This window comes from Pantherophis guttatus, chromosome 4 (genome assembly GCF_059756535.1).
Source record: "Pantherophis guttatus breed Tessera chromosome 4, ASM5975653v1, whole genome shotgun sequence".
NCBI classification, from domain to species: Eukaryota; Metazoa; Chordata; class Lepidosauria; order Squamata; family Colubridae; genus Pantherophis; species Pantherophis guttatus.
Genome location: NC_142066.1, coordinates 87,828,425 through 87,846,696, shown reverse-complemented (window position 1 = coordinate 87,846,696; position 18,272 = coordinate 87,828,425). Strand labels below are relative to the sequence as shown.

Here is an 18,272-nt window from a genome sequence, read left to right as displayed (position 1 = left end):
CAGAAGACTAATGTTGTCTATAATTTCCTGGATCATTTCTATTACCCTTTTTATAGATTGGTATAATAATTGCTAATCCCCAATCTCTTGGCATACAGCCCCTTTTATCTATAAATGTAAACAGTGATGCTAAAAGTAGAGCCCACCAACTGGTGTTCTTTTTTATTATTTCTGGGAGGACATTATCAGCACCAGGTGCCTTATTAGTCTTGAGAGCTCCGATCAACCGGGATATCTCTTCTGGTGTAACGGGGCCAGTAAGCAGCTTGGTCCAAACTAATTTGGCTCTCCTTTGTTACATAGTCGGGGTCTGTATATAACTCTCTAAAATATTCTTCCCAGGCCTGAATCAGTACCTGATTAGTTGGAGGTAGGGGTGATTTCCCTAATCCTCTGGTGATGTACCAAAAAAGGGATGTATTTTTTGTCCTGACTGATGTAATTAATCTCTGCCAAGAGTCTTTCAAAGCCACACTTTTCTTTTCTTTTAGGAGGGTCTTATATTGTGCCTTCAATTGTTTTAAGAAGTGAGTGTGATCCTCAGAAGAGTCATTTTTACTTCTTCTGTACTCTTTATTATATATCCTTTTTAATTGCACGCAATCTCTATCAAACCATTTTTTGTTCTTTAAAACTGGCTTTTTGGAGTGAGCTAGTATTCTGTTAGTGAGAACCGATTTCAAATTTGAAATTAAAGTTTCAAACTCCTCTAAGTATGGTCCTTCAAATCTATTTCTTAGTAGAGATGTATGTAATTCTATGGTTTCTGTAGCTAACATCCATTTAGTAACTTCCTTTGCATTTTTCTCGGTCCATTTAATTTTTACCTGGGTATTTTGGCTCTCTAATCTGGGTAGGTAGATTGAGCCCACCCTTAGTAATTTCTGGGGTAATGTAAGAGTAAGGATAAGTGAATCGTGATCACTTTCCAGACGCAAGTCTACCTCCATCTTCTGCAAGAACTTCAAGAGGTCATATGGTATTATCCAGTAATCAACTGGATTTTCTTCCTGCTCCCTGATAAGTATCGTCTGCTGGGTAGCCACCCCAAGTGGAACCGTTCAGGATACAAAGGTCCAAGCGTACAGTCATCTGTCTTACAACAGTCCTGCCTGATTTGCCTTAGTGTCTTTAAATTGTCTGGGATGCAGGAGTTCTCCTGGTACATTCTCAGTTTTCCAGTGCGCTGCTCCTACAATCCATGGCTGGGTTATTTCACGTGTGTTGCTAGGGAACTGAGTGTAGATTTTTTTCTTTTGCTGTTTGACCATGCCTCCTCTGTCATGTTCACATCAGTCTTTTTCACTCAGTTGCTGAGAGAACTAGTGCTTTCGCTTACTCTGTATTCGTTGTGAGATTCTTGGATTCTTTAGCTAATTGATTATTTTAAATTTTTTTGTTTAATTTCCTGTTCGTTGCTGAGGAGCTGCTACGTTTTAGTTGTGAATTATGAGCTGCCATGGTACGATAACGAGCTTGGGGCTCCAGGCCGTTCCACACCGTTTTCGACACCGACAGAGGCAGAGGTCCGGATTCTGACCCGGCTGGGCAGATCCGAGACGTTTGATTTAGCTGCCAGTAGAGTGCTGGTTTACTGGTCCGCCGGCACAATCGCTACCGCCTCAGCTCCTTTTTAATTATTTGCGGCTCTGGAGTCACTGCCCAGGCTTCGTGGCACACTCTGACGTCCAGGAGAGTTTCGCGGTGCTGAGTAAGTCTCTTGATTCGCGCCTAATTTCTGCTGATCTGAGAGCCACTGGGGAAGATAGAGAGCAGTTTTCCTGCCGAGGTCACCATTTGTCGACCTGCTGGAAGAGCGGCCGCCATTTTGTTGACCTGTGGACGAGCGGCTGCCATTTTGTCGACCTGTGGGAAGAGCGGTCACCATTTTGCGCGTCAGCGGTCAGTAGTGGATGCGGCAAACGGACTCTAGCCTCAGTTTGAGACTTTAATTGAGAGCATCCACGTAGCGAAGCGGCGCTTGTTGGTTCGCAATTGAGCCTGCGCTTGCTATTCCTGGATTGTGACTGGAATCTCAGCACTGGGAGACTGGATTGTCTCGCGCTCTACATTTACGGCTGTCAGGTTTGCCATTTACACTCGAGGGTCTGTATTCAGCATCTGTGCCAGAATTCAGTGCTCCTGATGTGATTGCGACTTTGGGGGGGTGCTTTACTCCCACTCCCTGGGAGTTTGGCCCGCACCATAATTTAATCTTGCATTGATTCCAGCCCTATTTGGCCTTGCCGCCATATATATACATATATACATATATACATATACATATATACATATATACATATACATACATACATACATACATACATATATATATATATATACATATACATATATACATATACATACATACATACATACATACATATATGTATATGTATATGTATATGTATATGTATATGTATATGTATATGTATATGTATATGTGTGTGTATATATATATATATATATATATATATATATATATATATATATATATATACTAGTCATGGCTGACTCCGCCCTTTCCTCAGATTTGGAGCAGGAGATCAGCCCTCCCAAGGAGAGTCACCTATCGGTTCCAAAAGGAGCCAAGGCCAAGTCTAAACGCAAGGAGGCCAAGGCACATCTGGTACCTTCCAAGGAAATTTCTGCCCAAGAGAAGGATGCACTTAGGCGTCACAAGGCATTGGAACGACAGTACGACAGGGCCAGGTGTACAAACAGTCTGCCCCTCATAACGCACCTGCTACTGAGACTGTCCCTTCAGCTCAACCTCTTTTTGGTGCAATGCCTCACCATCTGCCACCCGAACTTCCATGTGGCTCCTCAGGGGCAAGCGGGAGCCAAACTACCTTTGATATCAGTTTGTCACAAGGAGCTTCTACTTCCTTGCCTAATGTCTCTACTGTCATTTTAGATGAGCCACCATTGCCTCAAAGATTCGTCCCAGAGGCCACTTTTACTACTACTTCTGCGGGGCTCCGCGCTGCGGGCCCTACAAGTCAGTTGGATATTCATTCCATGCTGTCCGATGCCCTGGCAAAACTTTTGGCAGCTGGACTTCAACAAGATGTAGGACTCCCATGTCAGGCGGCTAACCTTCAGCCCCAGGTACAGGGGCATTTACCAGACAAACCTACTACTTCAGCTCATCATGAATCCGTTTCTAGTGATGAGTCTGATCAAGGTGATGAGTATCCGGAGGAGATGGAGTTCTCGGAGCACGAAGATCTACTACCTGATAGGCCTGTGTTCACAGGTCTCTTTCGTCCTTCGGTCTTCAAATCCTTGCTACATAAGGCTAAGGTCACTACTAAGTTTGGGATGGTGACTGACATGGACGACAGTTCTCAGCCGACTCCTGTGCCTCATGATCCCTTGTTCCAGGTCTCAAGACCCGATAAAGATGTAATTCCTTGTCCTCCGCTCTTCTCGGAGGTTGTGCAGAGTGGCTGGGGACTTGGAAGCTGATGTCCGAATGCGCAGAGATTCTGCTCCAGGCACTTACATCTGCACCGTTCGAACAGTTAGGTTCCATCTCTATTAAATTTCTGACTTTCAAACTTGCATTTCTACTTGCCATAACTTCTGCAAGGAGAATTTCTGAGCTAGCGGCCTTGTCCGTCCGTAAGGACCTCTGCATATTCCATACCAACAGGGTGGTGATGATGTTGGACCCCTTGTTCTTGCCTAAGGTGGACTCCTGGTTTCACCGGGCCCAGGAGCTGATCTTACTCGACTTCTGCCCAGTCCCGCAGCATCCACGGGAGGAACGTTGGCACACATTGGATGTACGGAGGGCACTTCGCCATTATATCAGACGTACGGCTTCATTTCATCGGACAGAAGCTTTATTGATGTCCCTCCACCTTCCTCCATGGGTAGGAAGGTGTCTTCTTCCACTGTGGGTAGATGGATTACAGCCTGCATCTCCACTGCTTACGAGCTTAAAGCCAAGCCTGTACTTGGCAGGATTTTTGCGCATTCTACCCGCAGTGCTGCGACTACAGCAACATGGGGTACCCAGGCTTCCATAACTGACATTTGTCGAGCGGTCCTCAGTTTCTTCATTTATACACCATTACAAGATTGACAGTTATCCCTCGGCTGAGGCTTCATTTGGTCGCAGGATCCTGCAGAAAGTTCATGCCACCCTGGACTCGGGGAGCAGTCAGTCTCCCACCCAGGAGGTTTGAGCTTGGGTATATCCCAACCATGGATTGTAGGAGCAGCACACTGGAAATCGGACGTTGTCTTACCTGAACGTCCCTTTTCTGGGCACTGCAACTACAATCCATACCCTCCCCTGTTTCAGTTTCCTGCTCTTCCTTGGGTGGATTGCCTTGTGTTTTTTTTGTGAATTTATCGTCTCATGTAGACTATTGGATGGCTGCGCCTTCGTGATAAAAGACTGACATGAACATGACAGATGAGGCATGGTCAAACAGCAAAAGAAAAAAATCTACACTCAGTTCCCTAGCAACACACGTGAAATAACCCAGCCATGAATTGTAGTCGCAGTGCCCAGAAAAGGAATGTTGGGGTAAGACAACGTCCGATTTGCCTTAGTGTCTTTAAATTGTCTGGGATGCAGGGGTTCTCCTGATACATTCTCATCATAATGGATCTTAGATTGATTAAATAATGCTTGATCATTTGGGCCCATGCTAGTGTTTAAGTCCCCACCCCCCAATAATTATTGCTGCTGTAGGGTATTTATCTAAGCAGCCCAGAATAAAATCTTCTATGCCGTCCCAAATCTTGTTGATCAAATTATTCTTATTGAGGGGGGGAATGTAGCTATTAAAAAGCAAAATCTCCACCTGTTTAAATAAAAGTAAGGTAGTCACAACCCATGGCTGCAAAGATGGCAGTGATATACATTTAAATTGCAAGGATGTATTCATAATGTTACAATACCCCCTTTAGCTCTCCTCCCCACCTTACTTGGGACAGCTGGGATAGAGTTAACCCAGTAACCATCTAATTGTATCTCTGCAGAGGCCCAGGTTCCTATAAGAAGAGAATGTCAAATAGTGATATATAGTCAAAAAAAAAGTTGGTCTTTTGATGGAACAGTCCAATCCGCTATATTCCAGGTTATGATGGAGAGGGGATCCTCTTTTGCAGCTCATCAGGAAATTTGATTTATACAAAGGGAAGTTGTATGGTTGCTGCAATGGCTTGAGATGTCGTCACGCACAAAATTGGCCTTCTCTAAAAGGAGGGGTGCCCCATCTAAATTCTGTGTTGACTCCTGATAAAATTGTTCAGGGTAAGAGGAATTAGCACCAGCTAACAAGGCTTGCCATTCCGATGCCTCTTCTCTAGGTGTAGAGCAGAAGGTTATTCGGTCGTGTCCCATTCAGCTTTGAGCTGATGATACTGACGTGGGTCCTCTCTCAATTTCTTGATGTGGTGCTAAAGGTATCATAGGATCATCACATAAGGATGCTAACGTTTCCTTCTCTACTGGGGCCTCTAATGGCCCCTGTGTGTCTTGGCTTCTGTTTTCTATGATCTCATATTCATGCAAATCCTTGCCCTTTGGGGGAGAAGTAAGAGGCTCAATTATAGGGGAAACCAGATCAATAAGCAGTTCAGCAGTTCAGCAGTTCAACACAGCTGAACACAGTTCAGCTGTGTTGATTATGACCAATAAGGATTTCTTTAAATTTTCTAGTTTGAATAGAATGTTATCTTGTTCTTTCATTCGGAGAGTGCCAAAAGCATTAATGAGATCGGTTTCTGTGCTGTTAAGTACATCTTCGCTGGACAAGGCTGACTTACTCCCACTTTCTTCCTCTCTCTTTTCCAAGGTTGAGAATGCGGAAGAGACAGCAACTTTGGGAGCTCACATGTTAACAATTAAGGGTTTAACCCTTTCCTCACAGAAAACTGTGACAGGAAAGTTTGAAAGGAGGCTAGATATGCCTTCATCTTGAATAGCATCGGCTGTTTGAAAGACAGAAGTATCCTCTTCCAATTTGGGGTCTCAGGAAGCCACTCCACAGCACAGAGATCAATCTGCCCCCACTGACAGTGAAGAAGCTGGCTTAGGGAATTTAGTATAGCGCTCTTGGTAATCCAGTGTCCATGATTAATTCTGTTCATATGGATTCTAAGCACCACCTGATGTGTTTGTAGTGAGCGATGTGATTGCTATAATTGTAGGGAAGATGCTTTACTGTCTTCCAATGAAACTTCTCTATTAATACCTCCTCCTCTTGATGCCTTATGTGGAGAAGGACCGTTTTTCCCAGTGGGCTGACACTTTTTGGCAGGCTGTTTAACTGTTTCCCTGGGTCTTTTTCCTCTTCCTTATCCTGAGTATGGGATTTACCCAAGTCTGCTGTACGGACTTTAGTGGGGGTGCCTGTAGCCCGATGTTGTTTTTGCTCCATAGAAAAACAGCTATATCTTTTTTCAATGTCTCTACATCATGTTGGATGTTTATTAGTTGCTCAAATATTGAAACAACCGTTTGTGCTGTAAGAAGGCATTGCTTTGCCATAAACTCTGTTGTATTCTCCCATGGTAAGCTCTCCACACTCTGGATTAGTTTGTTGTTAAACTTTTTAGACTTTATCTTGGTCTCCATACAGGCTGTAGCTGGACTCGTTTGTGAAAACAGCTGGCTGTCATTTTGCTCCCCTCTCCCCAGATCGGGAAAGTCTAGTATCTGCTGTTTTGTCAAATCTCTTTGCCGGTCCTGTTCTAACCTCTCCAGATTGTTGGAAATGAAGGGGGAGGGGGATTTTTACTTACAAATCTCTTGTCAGCAAAGTGTTCATCAATTTTTGGTTGGTTTGTATTCTTCATTGGTGATAGAGATCCTGGGCTGGTGCCATGGTGCTTCTTTCTTTTCCCCATGCCTTATTAGTCCTTATCAGCCAAAACTTTTTCTGTGTTGCGGTCTACTCTGTTATCGTCTCCAAAAAATATTATTTAAATAAAAAGGCCCCAATGGATATACTAAAAATAGATAAAATAAAATAAAACCAAGAGGAGCAAACACACTCCGACAGCAGCAGCAGCCCCCCCCTCTCCCCAAACCTGAAAGTTAATAGCCTTCTTTTACTGTCCCTTGGCAGCAACCAGTATATAAAATATATTACTTATGATTCAGAAAGTAGTAAATGTAGCCATTAATATGAATAGCAATTTATTTCCCATGAAATAAATTACTTCTCTACTTCCCTTTTGTAATTATCAAAAATACCTACCATTGCCACAACTTCTGACAAAATTCTACAGATTAACTATGCATGTGCAAAGTTCACATAATAACCGTAGATATATAGACATACATATTTCTCCCCCAGTTGAAAATATTCAGATCCACAGCCTCCCCTTCAAACAAAACATGCAAACACTTAGAAAAGAGACATCATCCAATATCTCTAAAAAAGTCACTTCAACAAACTCACCTTGGATAAATAGAAAAGCACCCCAAACTGCACCTCCTAAAAAAGGAGGGTGAGTGTCAAGTTCCATATATTTCTATTGAGATGCTGGCATTCTGATGTGTGTGTGGGGTGGGGGGGGGAGGAATGGAGAGATCTCTATATAAAGTTTCTGTTTCCTGCATTGCTGGGCTGTGAATTTCGGTTTCCTACATTGCTGTACTGTGGGAGGGGGTTTGTTTGCACTGCTTTAAATTACTATTTTTTTAAGTGGGAACATTTAGTTCCTGCCTAGACCTCTTGCTGTCACAAGCATTTCAATAAAAGCTTTTGAAACAACTGCAGTTTAAAGAGCCCTGCTTTCTTGGCAAGATTGGAGAGGTAAGACCTTACATTAGGCAGGAACTTCAAACTGGTCAATCCGGACAGGTAACAGCCCTACCCTGGGGACCATGTCTGCCCAGGGCAGTGATCACAAAAAGGCTGAAGGCTGGGGGAGAACCCCACCCCCTAAAACCCAAGCAGAGGAGCCCCTCAATGTCTGGATTGAAGAGAACATTGCTTCAAGCACTGCTGCCAAGCCGAGGCATTGGGAAGAAGGAAGGCTGGGACGGCAGGACCAAGAATGTCACCCTGATCTTGGGAGCCGCTGACCTGGTTGGAAGCAGGAGATGGAATACCTCTACAATGATGATGAACTGGAAGAAGCCCCAGACCAGCCAAACCAACTCTGAAGGAAGCCATGAACTTCATGAGGGAGGCCATCAATGGCATGCGAATTCAGGATGTGCTGCGGGCAAGGTAGGAGCGCAAAAGGAGGCTACCAATGAATGAAGGGGATCCCCAACCCAGGGGCACCTCCTGAAATCACAGAGACTGCTGGCAAACCATTGCCACCCAGGAGACATCTCAAAGCAAAGCAAGGCCTGCAACTCGATGGGAAGAGGCTTCCACCCTTAGAATGGAAAATTCCTCAAATTCGTCAAGAATCCCCAGCAACTGGGATTTTTCCTCGCACATGTACTGACCTACATGCAGGAATAAGGGAGGGACCTCCCTACAGAAAGGGCCAAAATCAGGGTTCTCACACTGGCTCTAGAAGGACCAGCTGCATGTTGGATATGAGCCTCCACAACAATAATGCAGATGCATTGGAGCTCCGCAAAGAAACACTCAAAGAAACTACTGTGTTCCAGAGACACTAGGGGAGGAACCCAATCAGTCAGAGAGTGACTATGAAGACCCTTTGATAAGTGGGGTTCTTGAACCCCTTACAACCCCTGTAGAACTGTTAATTCCAATAATGGGGAAAAATGTGAGACTTAAAGCATTGCTGGATTCGGGGTGCACGAGAAGCCTAATAAGCCCGACTCTGGTTGGGGAACTGGCCATTGAACTAAGGCCACTAAAACCCCCGGTCTCATTCTGCCAACTTGATGGGGCCATTGTGGGGGGCATCCCGGCCATTTCTCCCACTGAACTACTCGGAGTAATCATGGCAAATCACTAAAAAACCATTACTTTCATTGTAACACCAGAGATGGACTGGCCCCTAGTTCTGGGGCTAACCTGGTTAATGAAGTGGAACCCAAAGATGGACTGGACAGAGGGGATCCTCCAATTCCCTAATAATGAATTAATCCGAAGTGAGGAACCCCACCAGACTGGAATACCATAGAGCGAGGAGGTAGCTGTGACTACAGTGAATGGACCCCTACCGGGCGCCTCCAGGGAATACTGAGATTTGATGGATGTTTTCAGTGAAGTGTTCATAGATGAACTCCTCCCCTCCCCCACAATAGGTCTACAGACTGTGCCATCGAGATTTTACCAGGGGCAAACTACCTAAACTGAAACTTTATGCTATGACTCCCTGGGAACTGGATGAACTGCAGCCATTTATAGACAAAAAAATCGATTGTGGGTTCATCAAACCAGCAAGAACCAAGATGGCTGCCCACAGTCCCATAGCCACTTGCATCCCACAGCTTTGCTACCCTGTGGCAAAGCCATAGTGCGAACATTTTATGTTCATCCATGGATTTCATTTCCTTGTCCATGGCTTCTTTCCATTTTATTTGTTCAATTTTAGGTAATGCCAATACTTTCTTATAGTTTCTTGGCTCATACCATACATTACACACTTTAACTTTACTAGCAGAATACCTGTCAGGTGGAATCCCCGTATTCCATCGCTCTGACCTGCATGGCATTGACTGCTCCTGTGTGTCTATCCTTTCTTGCTTCATATCTTGTTCAGCTTCTCCTCCCTGAACGCTGACACTCTCACTAAGTGAATCACCATCACTAAGTGAATCACCATCACTAAGTGAATCATTCCAAATATTTGCATCAATTCTGTTCCAACTTTGCTTTGCAAAGCTAGCAGACCTGGAAATCACTATTCTTTTGCTCCCATCGCTAAATCGATAGCCTTTTGAACCAGGCTCATAGCCCATAAACCTGAGCTTTGTAGCCTTTGGTTATCTCTTTCTTCTAACTGCTTTTGGAATACACACCCACACATTGCTTCCAAAAACCCTTAAATGTGCCAGTGATGGTTTTCTCCCATATAGCACTGCATATGGAGTAACATTAATGGAGGAACTCCACAACCTATTAATTAAATAATTAGCAGTCAACATGATTTCACCCCAATATGACCTGCTGAGACCAGAATCCTCCAGCAGTGAGTCCTTAAAACTCCATTCTCCCTCTCAACTACACCATTCTCAGCTGCTGTCTATGGATTTGTGCGTCTGTGTTTTACACCTACAGTTACTGTCCCAGCCATTGTTGACAACTTGTTGACATGAATTCTGAACCTCTGTCAGTTTGCAACTCACATACCTGTTGTTTATATGTCCTTTCTACGAAGCTTACCCATTGCTTAAATTTCTGTAGCACCTCTATTTTACTCTTTAGTAAATAGCAGAACCCAAACCTGCTTTAGTCATCTACAATGACCAGCATATACTTTACTCCTCCCAAACTGGCTTGCATTGGCCCAACCAAATCTGCATGTAGAGCTCTTGTTGTCTGCCTTGTGCTACTCTTGCTTACTGGGAATGATTTGGACTTTGATGATTTACATACTGCACAATCCAAATATGCCTTACATCCCTTTAAATTTAATCCTCCTACAAACTGTTGCATTTGTTGCAAAACTCTGAAGCTGGCATGGCCAAGCTTCCGGTGCAAGAGATGAACACATGAATCATGTGGTGTCACATTTCCAAATGTTTGTGCACATTGAACCTTTTGTCCCTGCAACACATAAAGATTATCCTCTTTTATGTCCTGTGCACATACATTCCCATTTCTCTTTATGAGACACCTCCCATTTGCAAATGTGGTCTCAAATCCTTGCTTGTCTAAACTAGAGACACTCAGGAAATTATGTTCCATTTCAGGCACACATAATATATCATTAAACCTCATTTCCAGATATGGAATTGCATACTGCTGCTTCCAATGGCTTTAACCTTCTGGCCATTTGCCAAGGCTACTGCATCTCCAGCAGCTGAATCCATTCTGAAAAACAATTTAGAATTGTTAACAATTGCTTAACTTGCTCCACTGTCTATTAATCATTTGTCTCTGCTATTGCAATAGCCAACTTTTGCAACAGCAACCTGTCTATCTTGCAATTTTCCTTGCAAACAGTTCCTGTCTTGCAAATAATTTCTTCCTTGCAAACAGCTTTGTCTTTGCAAACAGTCCTTCTTTAAATGTGTTTTTTCACCACAAATGAAGCACTGCCTCTGTTGCTGCACTTTCTGCTTAGAAAGTCTTTGCTGTGCTGTAATCTAATCTCTTCTGCTGCTACATTTTTCTTTGCAGATATCTTGTCTGTTGCTAGGCTCCTTGGAGACAGGCAGTCTCTGGAATTTTCCACTCCTCTTTATGATTCCTTGGGATCCCACCTCAGGAATTCCTACTCGTGGCTCTTTCTAAAATGATGCTTGTTCTTCTCAGCAATCAAACAAGCCTTTAAAGATCCAAACACAATTCCTGTTCTGGTTTGCACTCAAATACTGCAGAAACAATGCCCCAAGTTTCATCAAGATTGTTTAAAACTAGCAGCACCTTCTGAGATTCAGGAAACTGCAATCCACGCTGTTCCAATGCCACAAATAAAGTTTGCATTTATACAAAATGCTGTTCCACAGATTCTCCTGGTTGCAAACAGGCTCTGTATAATTTTCTTGATAATTAAACAATATTGCATGGTGACACTCACATGCACGCTTCTCAATTTCAGCCAGACCTCATGTGCAGTCTTTAAATCAGCTACATTGATAAATTGTTCATCTTTTAAACATAAGATGATATAAGCAATTGCTTTATCATGCTGCCTCTGATCTGCAGCTGTAAATGGCACCTGGGCTGGATTAATAACCATATTCCATAGCTCCTTAGCCTTCAGGAAACATTCCATCTTTGCAGCCCAAATTATATAATTCTTCTGTCCCAAATGAGGCAGAGAGCTCTCCTGCAATTTAGCAGTAGTCATCCTGCAAGCCTTAGGCATTCTCTACAGCTTAATTACACTTCAGTCTTCTGTATGCTCTAGGCCCATAACCTGTCAGAGTTTCTTGCAAAAAAACAAATCCAGAAGCACACACAGATAAACTGATGTAGCAGGATTCATTAACTTCTTTATATTCACAATAATACATGAAGTAAATTTATAATACCAACAGCAGATTCACAGTTTCATTTCAGCTCAGATCAGCAGACAAGTTCACACACAGTGCTTTCAGTTTCAATTTCTCAGCACAGGCTCAAAAGCTAAGACACGCCCAGGCTCCAGTAAGTCTCAACTCCCAATTGGCTGACTTAATTGCTATCCCTATTCATTGACTGACCTTGTTACCATGTCTTCCCAGTCATAAATATTCTGACAGTAAAGAACCACTATATTGCTACAGAAATGCATGGAACCAAAGAAGAAAACCACCTAGGATGCATATGGGTCAATATAAAAGAAAAAAAGAATGACATTGCCATAGGCCACCCAATCAAGCAGAAAAAATAGATTTACTTTTTGCCAACCAACTAACAAATATTGTAGCGTAGGAAACACACTACAATATTAATGAGGGACTTCAATTATCCTGACATCAATTAGAAGACTAATTTCATACCAAGTGAGAAATCAAATAGGTTCCTAATCAACCTAGCTGACAACTTTGTTGTCCAAAAGGTAGAGGGAGCCATACTGGACTTAATACTTACAAACAGAGAAGAAGTGATAGAGGGAGTTGAAACACCAGGAACAGTGGGTGAGAATGACCATGTCATACTAGAATTCAACATAATGCAAACACAACCAATAGAACACAATGATACCAGAGTTCTAAACTTCAAAAGAGCTGATTTCAACAAGCTCAGGGAGAACTTGGGAAAGATTCATTGGATGAAAATCCTTAAGAGAAAGCAACTCAGGAAGCTTGGGAAACTCTGAAAAATGTGATCGTAAAATCCAGTGGTGAAATGTAAAATTTGTTACTACCAGTTCTGTGGGCATGGCTTGGTGAGGGGGCGGGGGTAATGTGACTGGGTGGTGTGACCAACTTTTTTTTTTTTACTTTTAAAACTCTTGGGCTGAAGAGGTTGTAAAAAATGCTTTTAAATGGCTCTGGCGATCAGGCAACTCAGCTGGGATTGTCAGAGGCTTTTAAAAGCATTTTTTCTACAACCTCTTTGGCCGAAGAGGTTGTAAAAAAAATGCTTTTAAAAGCCTCTGACGATCCCATCTGAGTTGCCAGATGGCAGAGGCTTTTTTTTCTTTTAAAACCCTCTGACGATCTCAGCTGAATTGCCTGATCGGCAGAGGCTTTTTTTCCTTTTAAAAACATGTCTTCTACAACCTCTTTGGCCAAAGAGGTTGTAAAAAAATGCTTTTAAAAGCCTCTGATGATTGCGCAGCTCAGCTGGGATCGTCAGAGGCTTTTAAAAGCATTTTTTACAACCTCTTCAGCTGAACAGGTTGTAGAAAAATTGCCTTTAAAAGCCTCTGATGATCCCAGCTGAGCCGCGCAATCATCAGAGGCTTTTTTTTTACTTTTAAAAGCATTTTTTCCGCTGAAGAAGTTGTAGAAAAAATGCTTTTAAAAATAATTTTAAAAGCCTCTGATGATTGCGCGGCTCAACTGGGTATGGGGGTGGGCAGGGATTTTTGCTACTGGTTCTCCGAACTACCTGCCACCATCGCTACCGGATCGGGCAATCTGGTCCGAACCGGGAGCATTTCACCCCTGATAAAATCCCAGTCCAGCACACTACTGCTGGGGGGGAAAAAACAAGAAATCCAATAAGAAACCAGCATGGCTGCACAAAGATCTCTCAGACAAATTGAAAGTCAAAAAGGACAAGTACAAAAAATGAAAGAGGGACACATAACTAAGGCAGAATATCAGCAGATAGCCAGAATCTGCAAAGATGAAGTCAGGAAAGTAAAGACTCAGAATGAACAAAGACTTGCAACAAAAGTCAAAGATAATTTTAAAAGTTTCTTCCAACATATAAATAACAAGAAAAAAATCAAGGAAACAGTTGGTCCGCTAAAGAGAGAAGACAGCAAAGACGTAACAGGCAGCAGAGAGAAAGCAGAGCTGCTTAACTCATTCTTTGCATCGGTCTTCACGCCAAAAGAAACAATAGTCCAACCTACCAAAAACATAACTGTAAAAGACAGACTAGAAATAAAAGTTAAAATAAACAAAAAAAAAAATAGAAAGAGAACACCTATCTGATCTTGATGAATACAAATCACCTGGGCTTGACTGATTACATCCCAGAGTTCTAAAGGAGCTGGCAAATGTCATCTCAGAACCACTGCACCACATCTTCCAAAAAATCCTGGAGCATCAGAGAACTACCGGAGGACTAGAAAAGAAATGATGTGGTTCCCATCTTCAAAAAAGGGGAAAAAACTGACCCAGGAAACTACAGACCAATCAGCCTAACATAAATACCTGGGAAGATACTGGAAAAGATAATAAAAAAACAGATCTGCCAACATCTAGAAACGAGTAAAGTAATAACTAGAAGTCAGCATGGGTTTGTTAAAAATAGATCTTGCCAAACCAATCTTATTTCATTCTTCAACATAGTGACTAAATTAGTAGACCAGCAAAATATTGTGGACATAATATACTTAGACTTCAACAAGGCATTCAACAAAGTAGACCACAGCCTACTTCTTGGTAAGCTAGAAAAAAGTGGAACAGATAGCATCAACCATCAGATGGATCCGTAAGTGGCTGACAAACCATATTCAACAAATAGTTCTTTGTGGTACTACATATACAGGGAGGGAAGTAAGCAGTGCAGTATCACAAGGTTCTGCCCTAGGTCTAGTACTTTTCAATATCTTCATAAATGACTTAGATGAGGGAATAGAAGGGGAACTTACCAAATTTGCCAATGATAGTAAACTAGCAGGAATAGCCAACACCCTAGATGATAGGCTCAAGATTTGGATGGATCTTGACAGACTTGAACACTGGACCCTATCTAACAAAATGAAATTCAATGTAGAGAAAAGTAAAGTTTTACACTTAGGCAAGAAAAACCAAAAGTACACATACAGAGTGGGTGAAACCAGGCTTAATAGCAGTAACTGTAAGAGGGATCTTGGAGTCTTAGTGGACAACCAATTAAATATGAGCCAACAGTGTGCGGCAGCAGCCAAAAAGCCAATGCAATCTTAAATTGCATTAACATAGGGATACAATCAAGATCAAGGGAAGTACTAATACCACTCTATAAAGCCTTAGTAAGACCACACCTAGAGTACTGCATCCAGTTTTGGTCACCACACTATAAAAAAATGTTGAGACTCTAGAAAGTGTGCAGAAAAGAATAACCAAGATGATTAGGGACTGGTGGCTAAAACATGATGAATGGTTGCAGGAACTGGGCATGGCTAGTCTAGTGAAGACAAGGACCAGTGGAGACATGATAGCAGTCTTCCAATATTTGAGGGGCTGCCACAGAGAGGAAGGGGTCAAGCTGTTTTCCAAGGCACCTGAAGGCCAGATAAGGAATAATGGATGGGAACTGAACAAGGAGAGATTCAACCTGGAAATAAGGAGAAATTTTCTGATAGTGAGAACAATCAACCAATGAAACAACTTGCCTCCAGAAGTTGTGGGAGCTTCATCACTGGAAGCTTTCAAGAAGAGACTGGACTGCCATCTGTCAGAAATGGTGTAGGGTCTTCTGCTTGGGCGGGGGGTTGGACTAGATAACCTACAAGGTCCCTTCCAACCTTGTTAATCTGTATCTGTATATATTAAGTTAATAAGTCATTATATTTTAAGCTTTTAAAAATTATTTATCTGAGCTCTTTTCAAATATGAAATGAATGAGAGAAGTAAGATGTCCTGGCTTTCATGAATTTATAAAAATGCAAAAGAATGTAATGTAATGTAATGTAATGTAACGTAACGTAATGTAATGCAATGCAATGTTGAGAAATGTGACATGGGTAACTTTTAGCCTAGCTGTCTAATATGTTGGTATATTATATATGATGGTGTGAGATCAAAATAGGATGTTAATATAATTAATTAATTAAAAAAGAACTGTTATTTTTCACCAATTTTTTAAAAAAATTTATTTTATTGAAAAGACAGTGCCATGTCAGAATAACAATACAAATAAAGCAGAGCCAGAGAGAGATCAATGGTAAATCTTAACATACATGCTAATAACTATAACTGTACTATCTTAACAGTAATTGCAGCAATACAAAAACAACAAAAAAGAAAATTTCAACTAAGTTTCTACTTACATTAGCTTATTTACAAATTTTTCCATATTATATCCATAGTTATAAACTTCCCTCTCATTTCTACTTCTTGTCTCTATCCATTCATAAAATTTATTCCATGTCCTGTAATATTTTGAGTCTTCTTTAATTTTTAATCTGTCCATTCAGCACAATCCCAAATTTTCCTAATTATGTCATCATCCGGTGAGGTATTCACATTTTTCCAATATTTAGCATATGTAATTCTAGCTGCCGTCAATACATGTAACACTAAGTAAATGGTTGCTTTGTCATAACTTTCTGACAATATATCTAAGAGGCACGTTTCTGGTTTGAACTCAATATGATGCTCAGTTATCATTTCTAGCCATTTATGAATTTTCTCCCAGTTACTCCTTGTTTTCTTACATGTCCACCATATGTGTATGATCCTGGAGTCTGGTTGCATTTCCAACAATTGGCGGAGGAGTTCTTATACATTTTGGCCAATCTTGCTGGTGGAAGGTGTCACCTACAGTATAAAACATTTTGTAAAGGTTTTCTTTATAGGCCACAGCCATTGTCAGTTTGTAGTTTCTCTCCCAAATTTTTGGCTAAAAGATTGGGTAAACTTGAATAACAGAAGACTATTATTACTAGAAGGGCACGACTTGCAATTAGGCTGGCATGCCTTTCTTTGGTATGGCAGAAATATGGCGCACAAATATTTCCAGAGGCATTATGTGAGGAACGTGTTACTTAACATTTGGGAAAAAATTAAACTACAACACTATAGGAAAGTATCAGTCTGGCTCTCTCCAATGGAGGCAATAATATATCCAAATCTTATAAATTGGGGAAAACACCATCGCTCAGCCAGTGATCCGCGCATTAAGTGCAGGAAAAGCGGAAGTGAGGAGAGTGCCACTGAAATAGCTATATGGAAACATCTCAAAGCTAAAGACGACTAACAGTTTTATGTAAGTATTTATGTACCTATTTTATTGGTTTTTTTATTGTTTTGTGTACTTCTGTTATTCTTATTTACGTATTAAATGGTTAAATTTGTATATCATGTTATATCTCCTTGTAGGTCATTATTATCATTGGTGCAAGAAGCGACATTGAAGACAACTTATTTATTTATTTATTTATTTATTTATTTATTCATTTATTTGTCGTATTTTTATGCCGCCCAACTCCCGAGGGACTCTGGGCAGCTAACAACAGAGATTGAAATAATGCGAACAATATCCCATACAAAAGTTTAAAAGAAAACATTAAAACACATACAGTCCAATTCGTGGCCGGGTCTCGCAAGATTACCGTAGTGAGATCAATGGCCCCAGGCCTGCCGGAAGAGCCAGGTCTTCACCGCTTTCCGGAAGACCAGTAGGGTGGGGGCAGTCTGGACCTCAGGGGGTAATTGGTTCCAGAGAGCCGGGGCAGCCACAGAGAAGGCCCTCCCCTGCGGCCCACCAACTAACATTGTTTAGCTGACGGGACCCGGAGGAGACCGACTCTGTGGGATCTTACCGGTCGCTGGGAGCTATGCGTTAGAAGGCGGTCTCGAAGATAGCCTGGCCCTGAGCCATGTAAGGCTTTAAAGGTAATAACCAACACCTTGAATTGCGCCCGGAGACCAATAGGGAGCTAGTGCATCTCACAGAGAATTGGTATAATGTGGGTTATCTAGGTGCTCCCACAATAGCTCGCACGGCTGCATTCTGGACCAACTGTAGTCTCCAAACACTTTTCAAGGGTAGCCCCATGTAGAGCGTGTTGCAATAATCCAACTGTGAGGTGACAAGGGCATGAGTGACTGTGAGGAGAGCCTCCTGATCCAAGTAGGGTCGCAACTGGTGCACCAGACGAACCTGTGCAAAGGTCCCCATAGCTACAGCCGTCAGATTTTGTTCCAATCTCAGCTGTGAGTCTAGGAGGACACCCAAATTGCGAGCCCCTTCTGAGGGGGGCACTTTCTCCCCCCCCCAGAACCAAGGATGGACAGTCGACATGTCTTTAGGGAGCAAAACCCAGAGCCATTCAGTCTTGTCTGGGTTAAGTCTGAGCCTGTTGACTCCCATCCAGATCCTCACAGC

The 18,272-nt window shown here is 42.2% G+C and overlaps 1 protein-coding gene across 3 annotated transcripts in view; it reads left to right on the top strand.

Moving 5' to 3' along the window:
• Positions 1-18,272, top strand: part of ITGA9 (integrin subunit alpha 9) — a 588,487-nt gene that overhangs the window by 540,059 nt on the left and 30,156 nt on the right. The gene's annotated exons all lie outside the window — the stretch shown is intronic.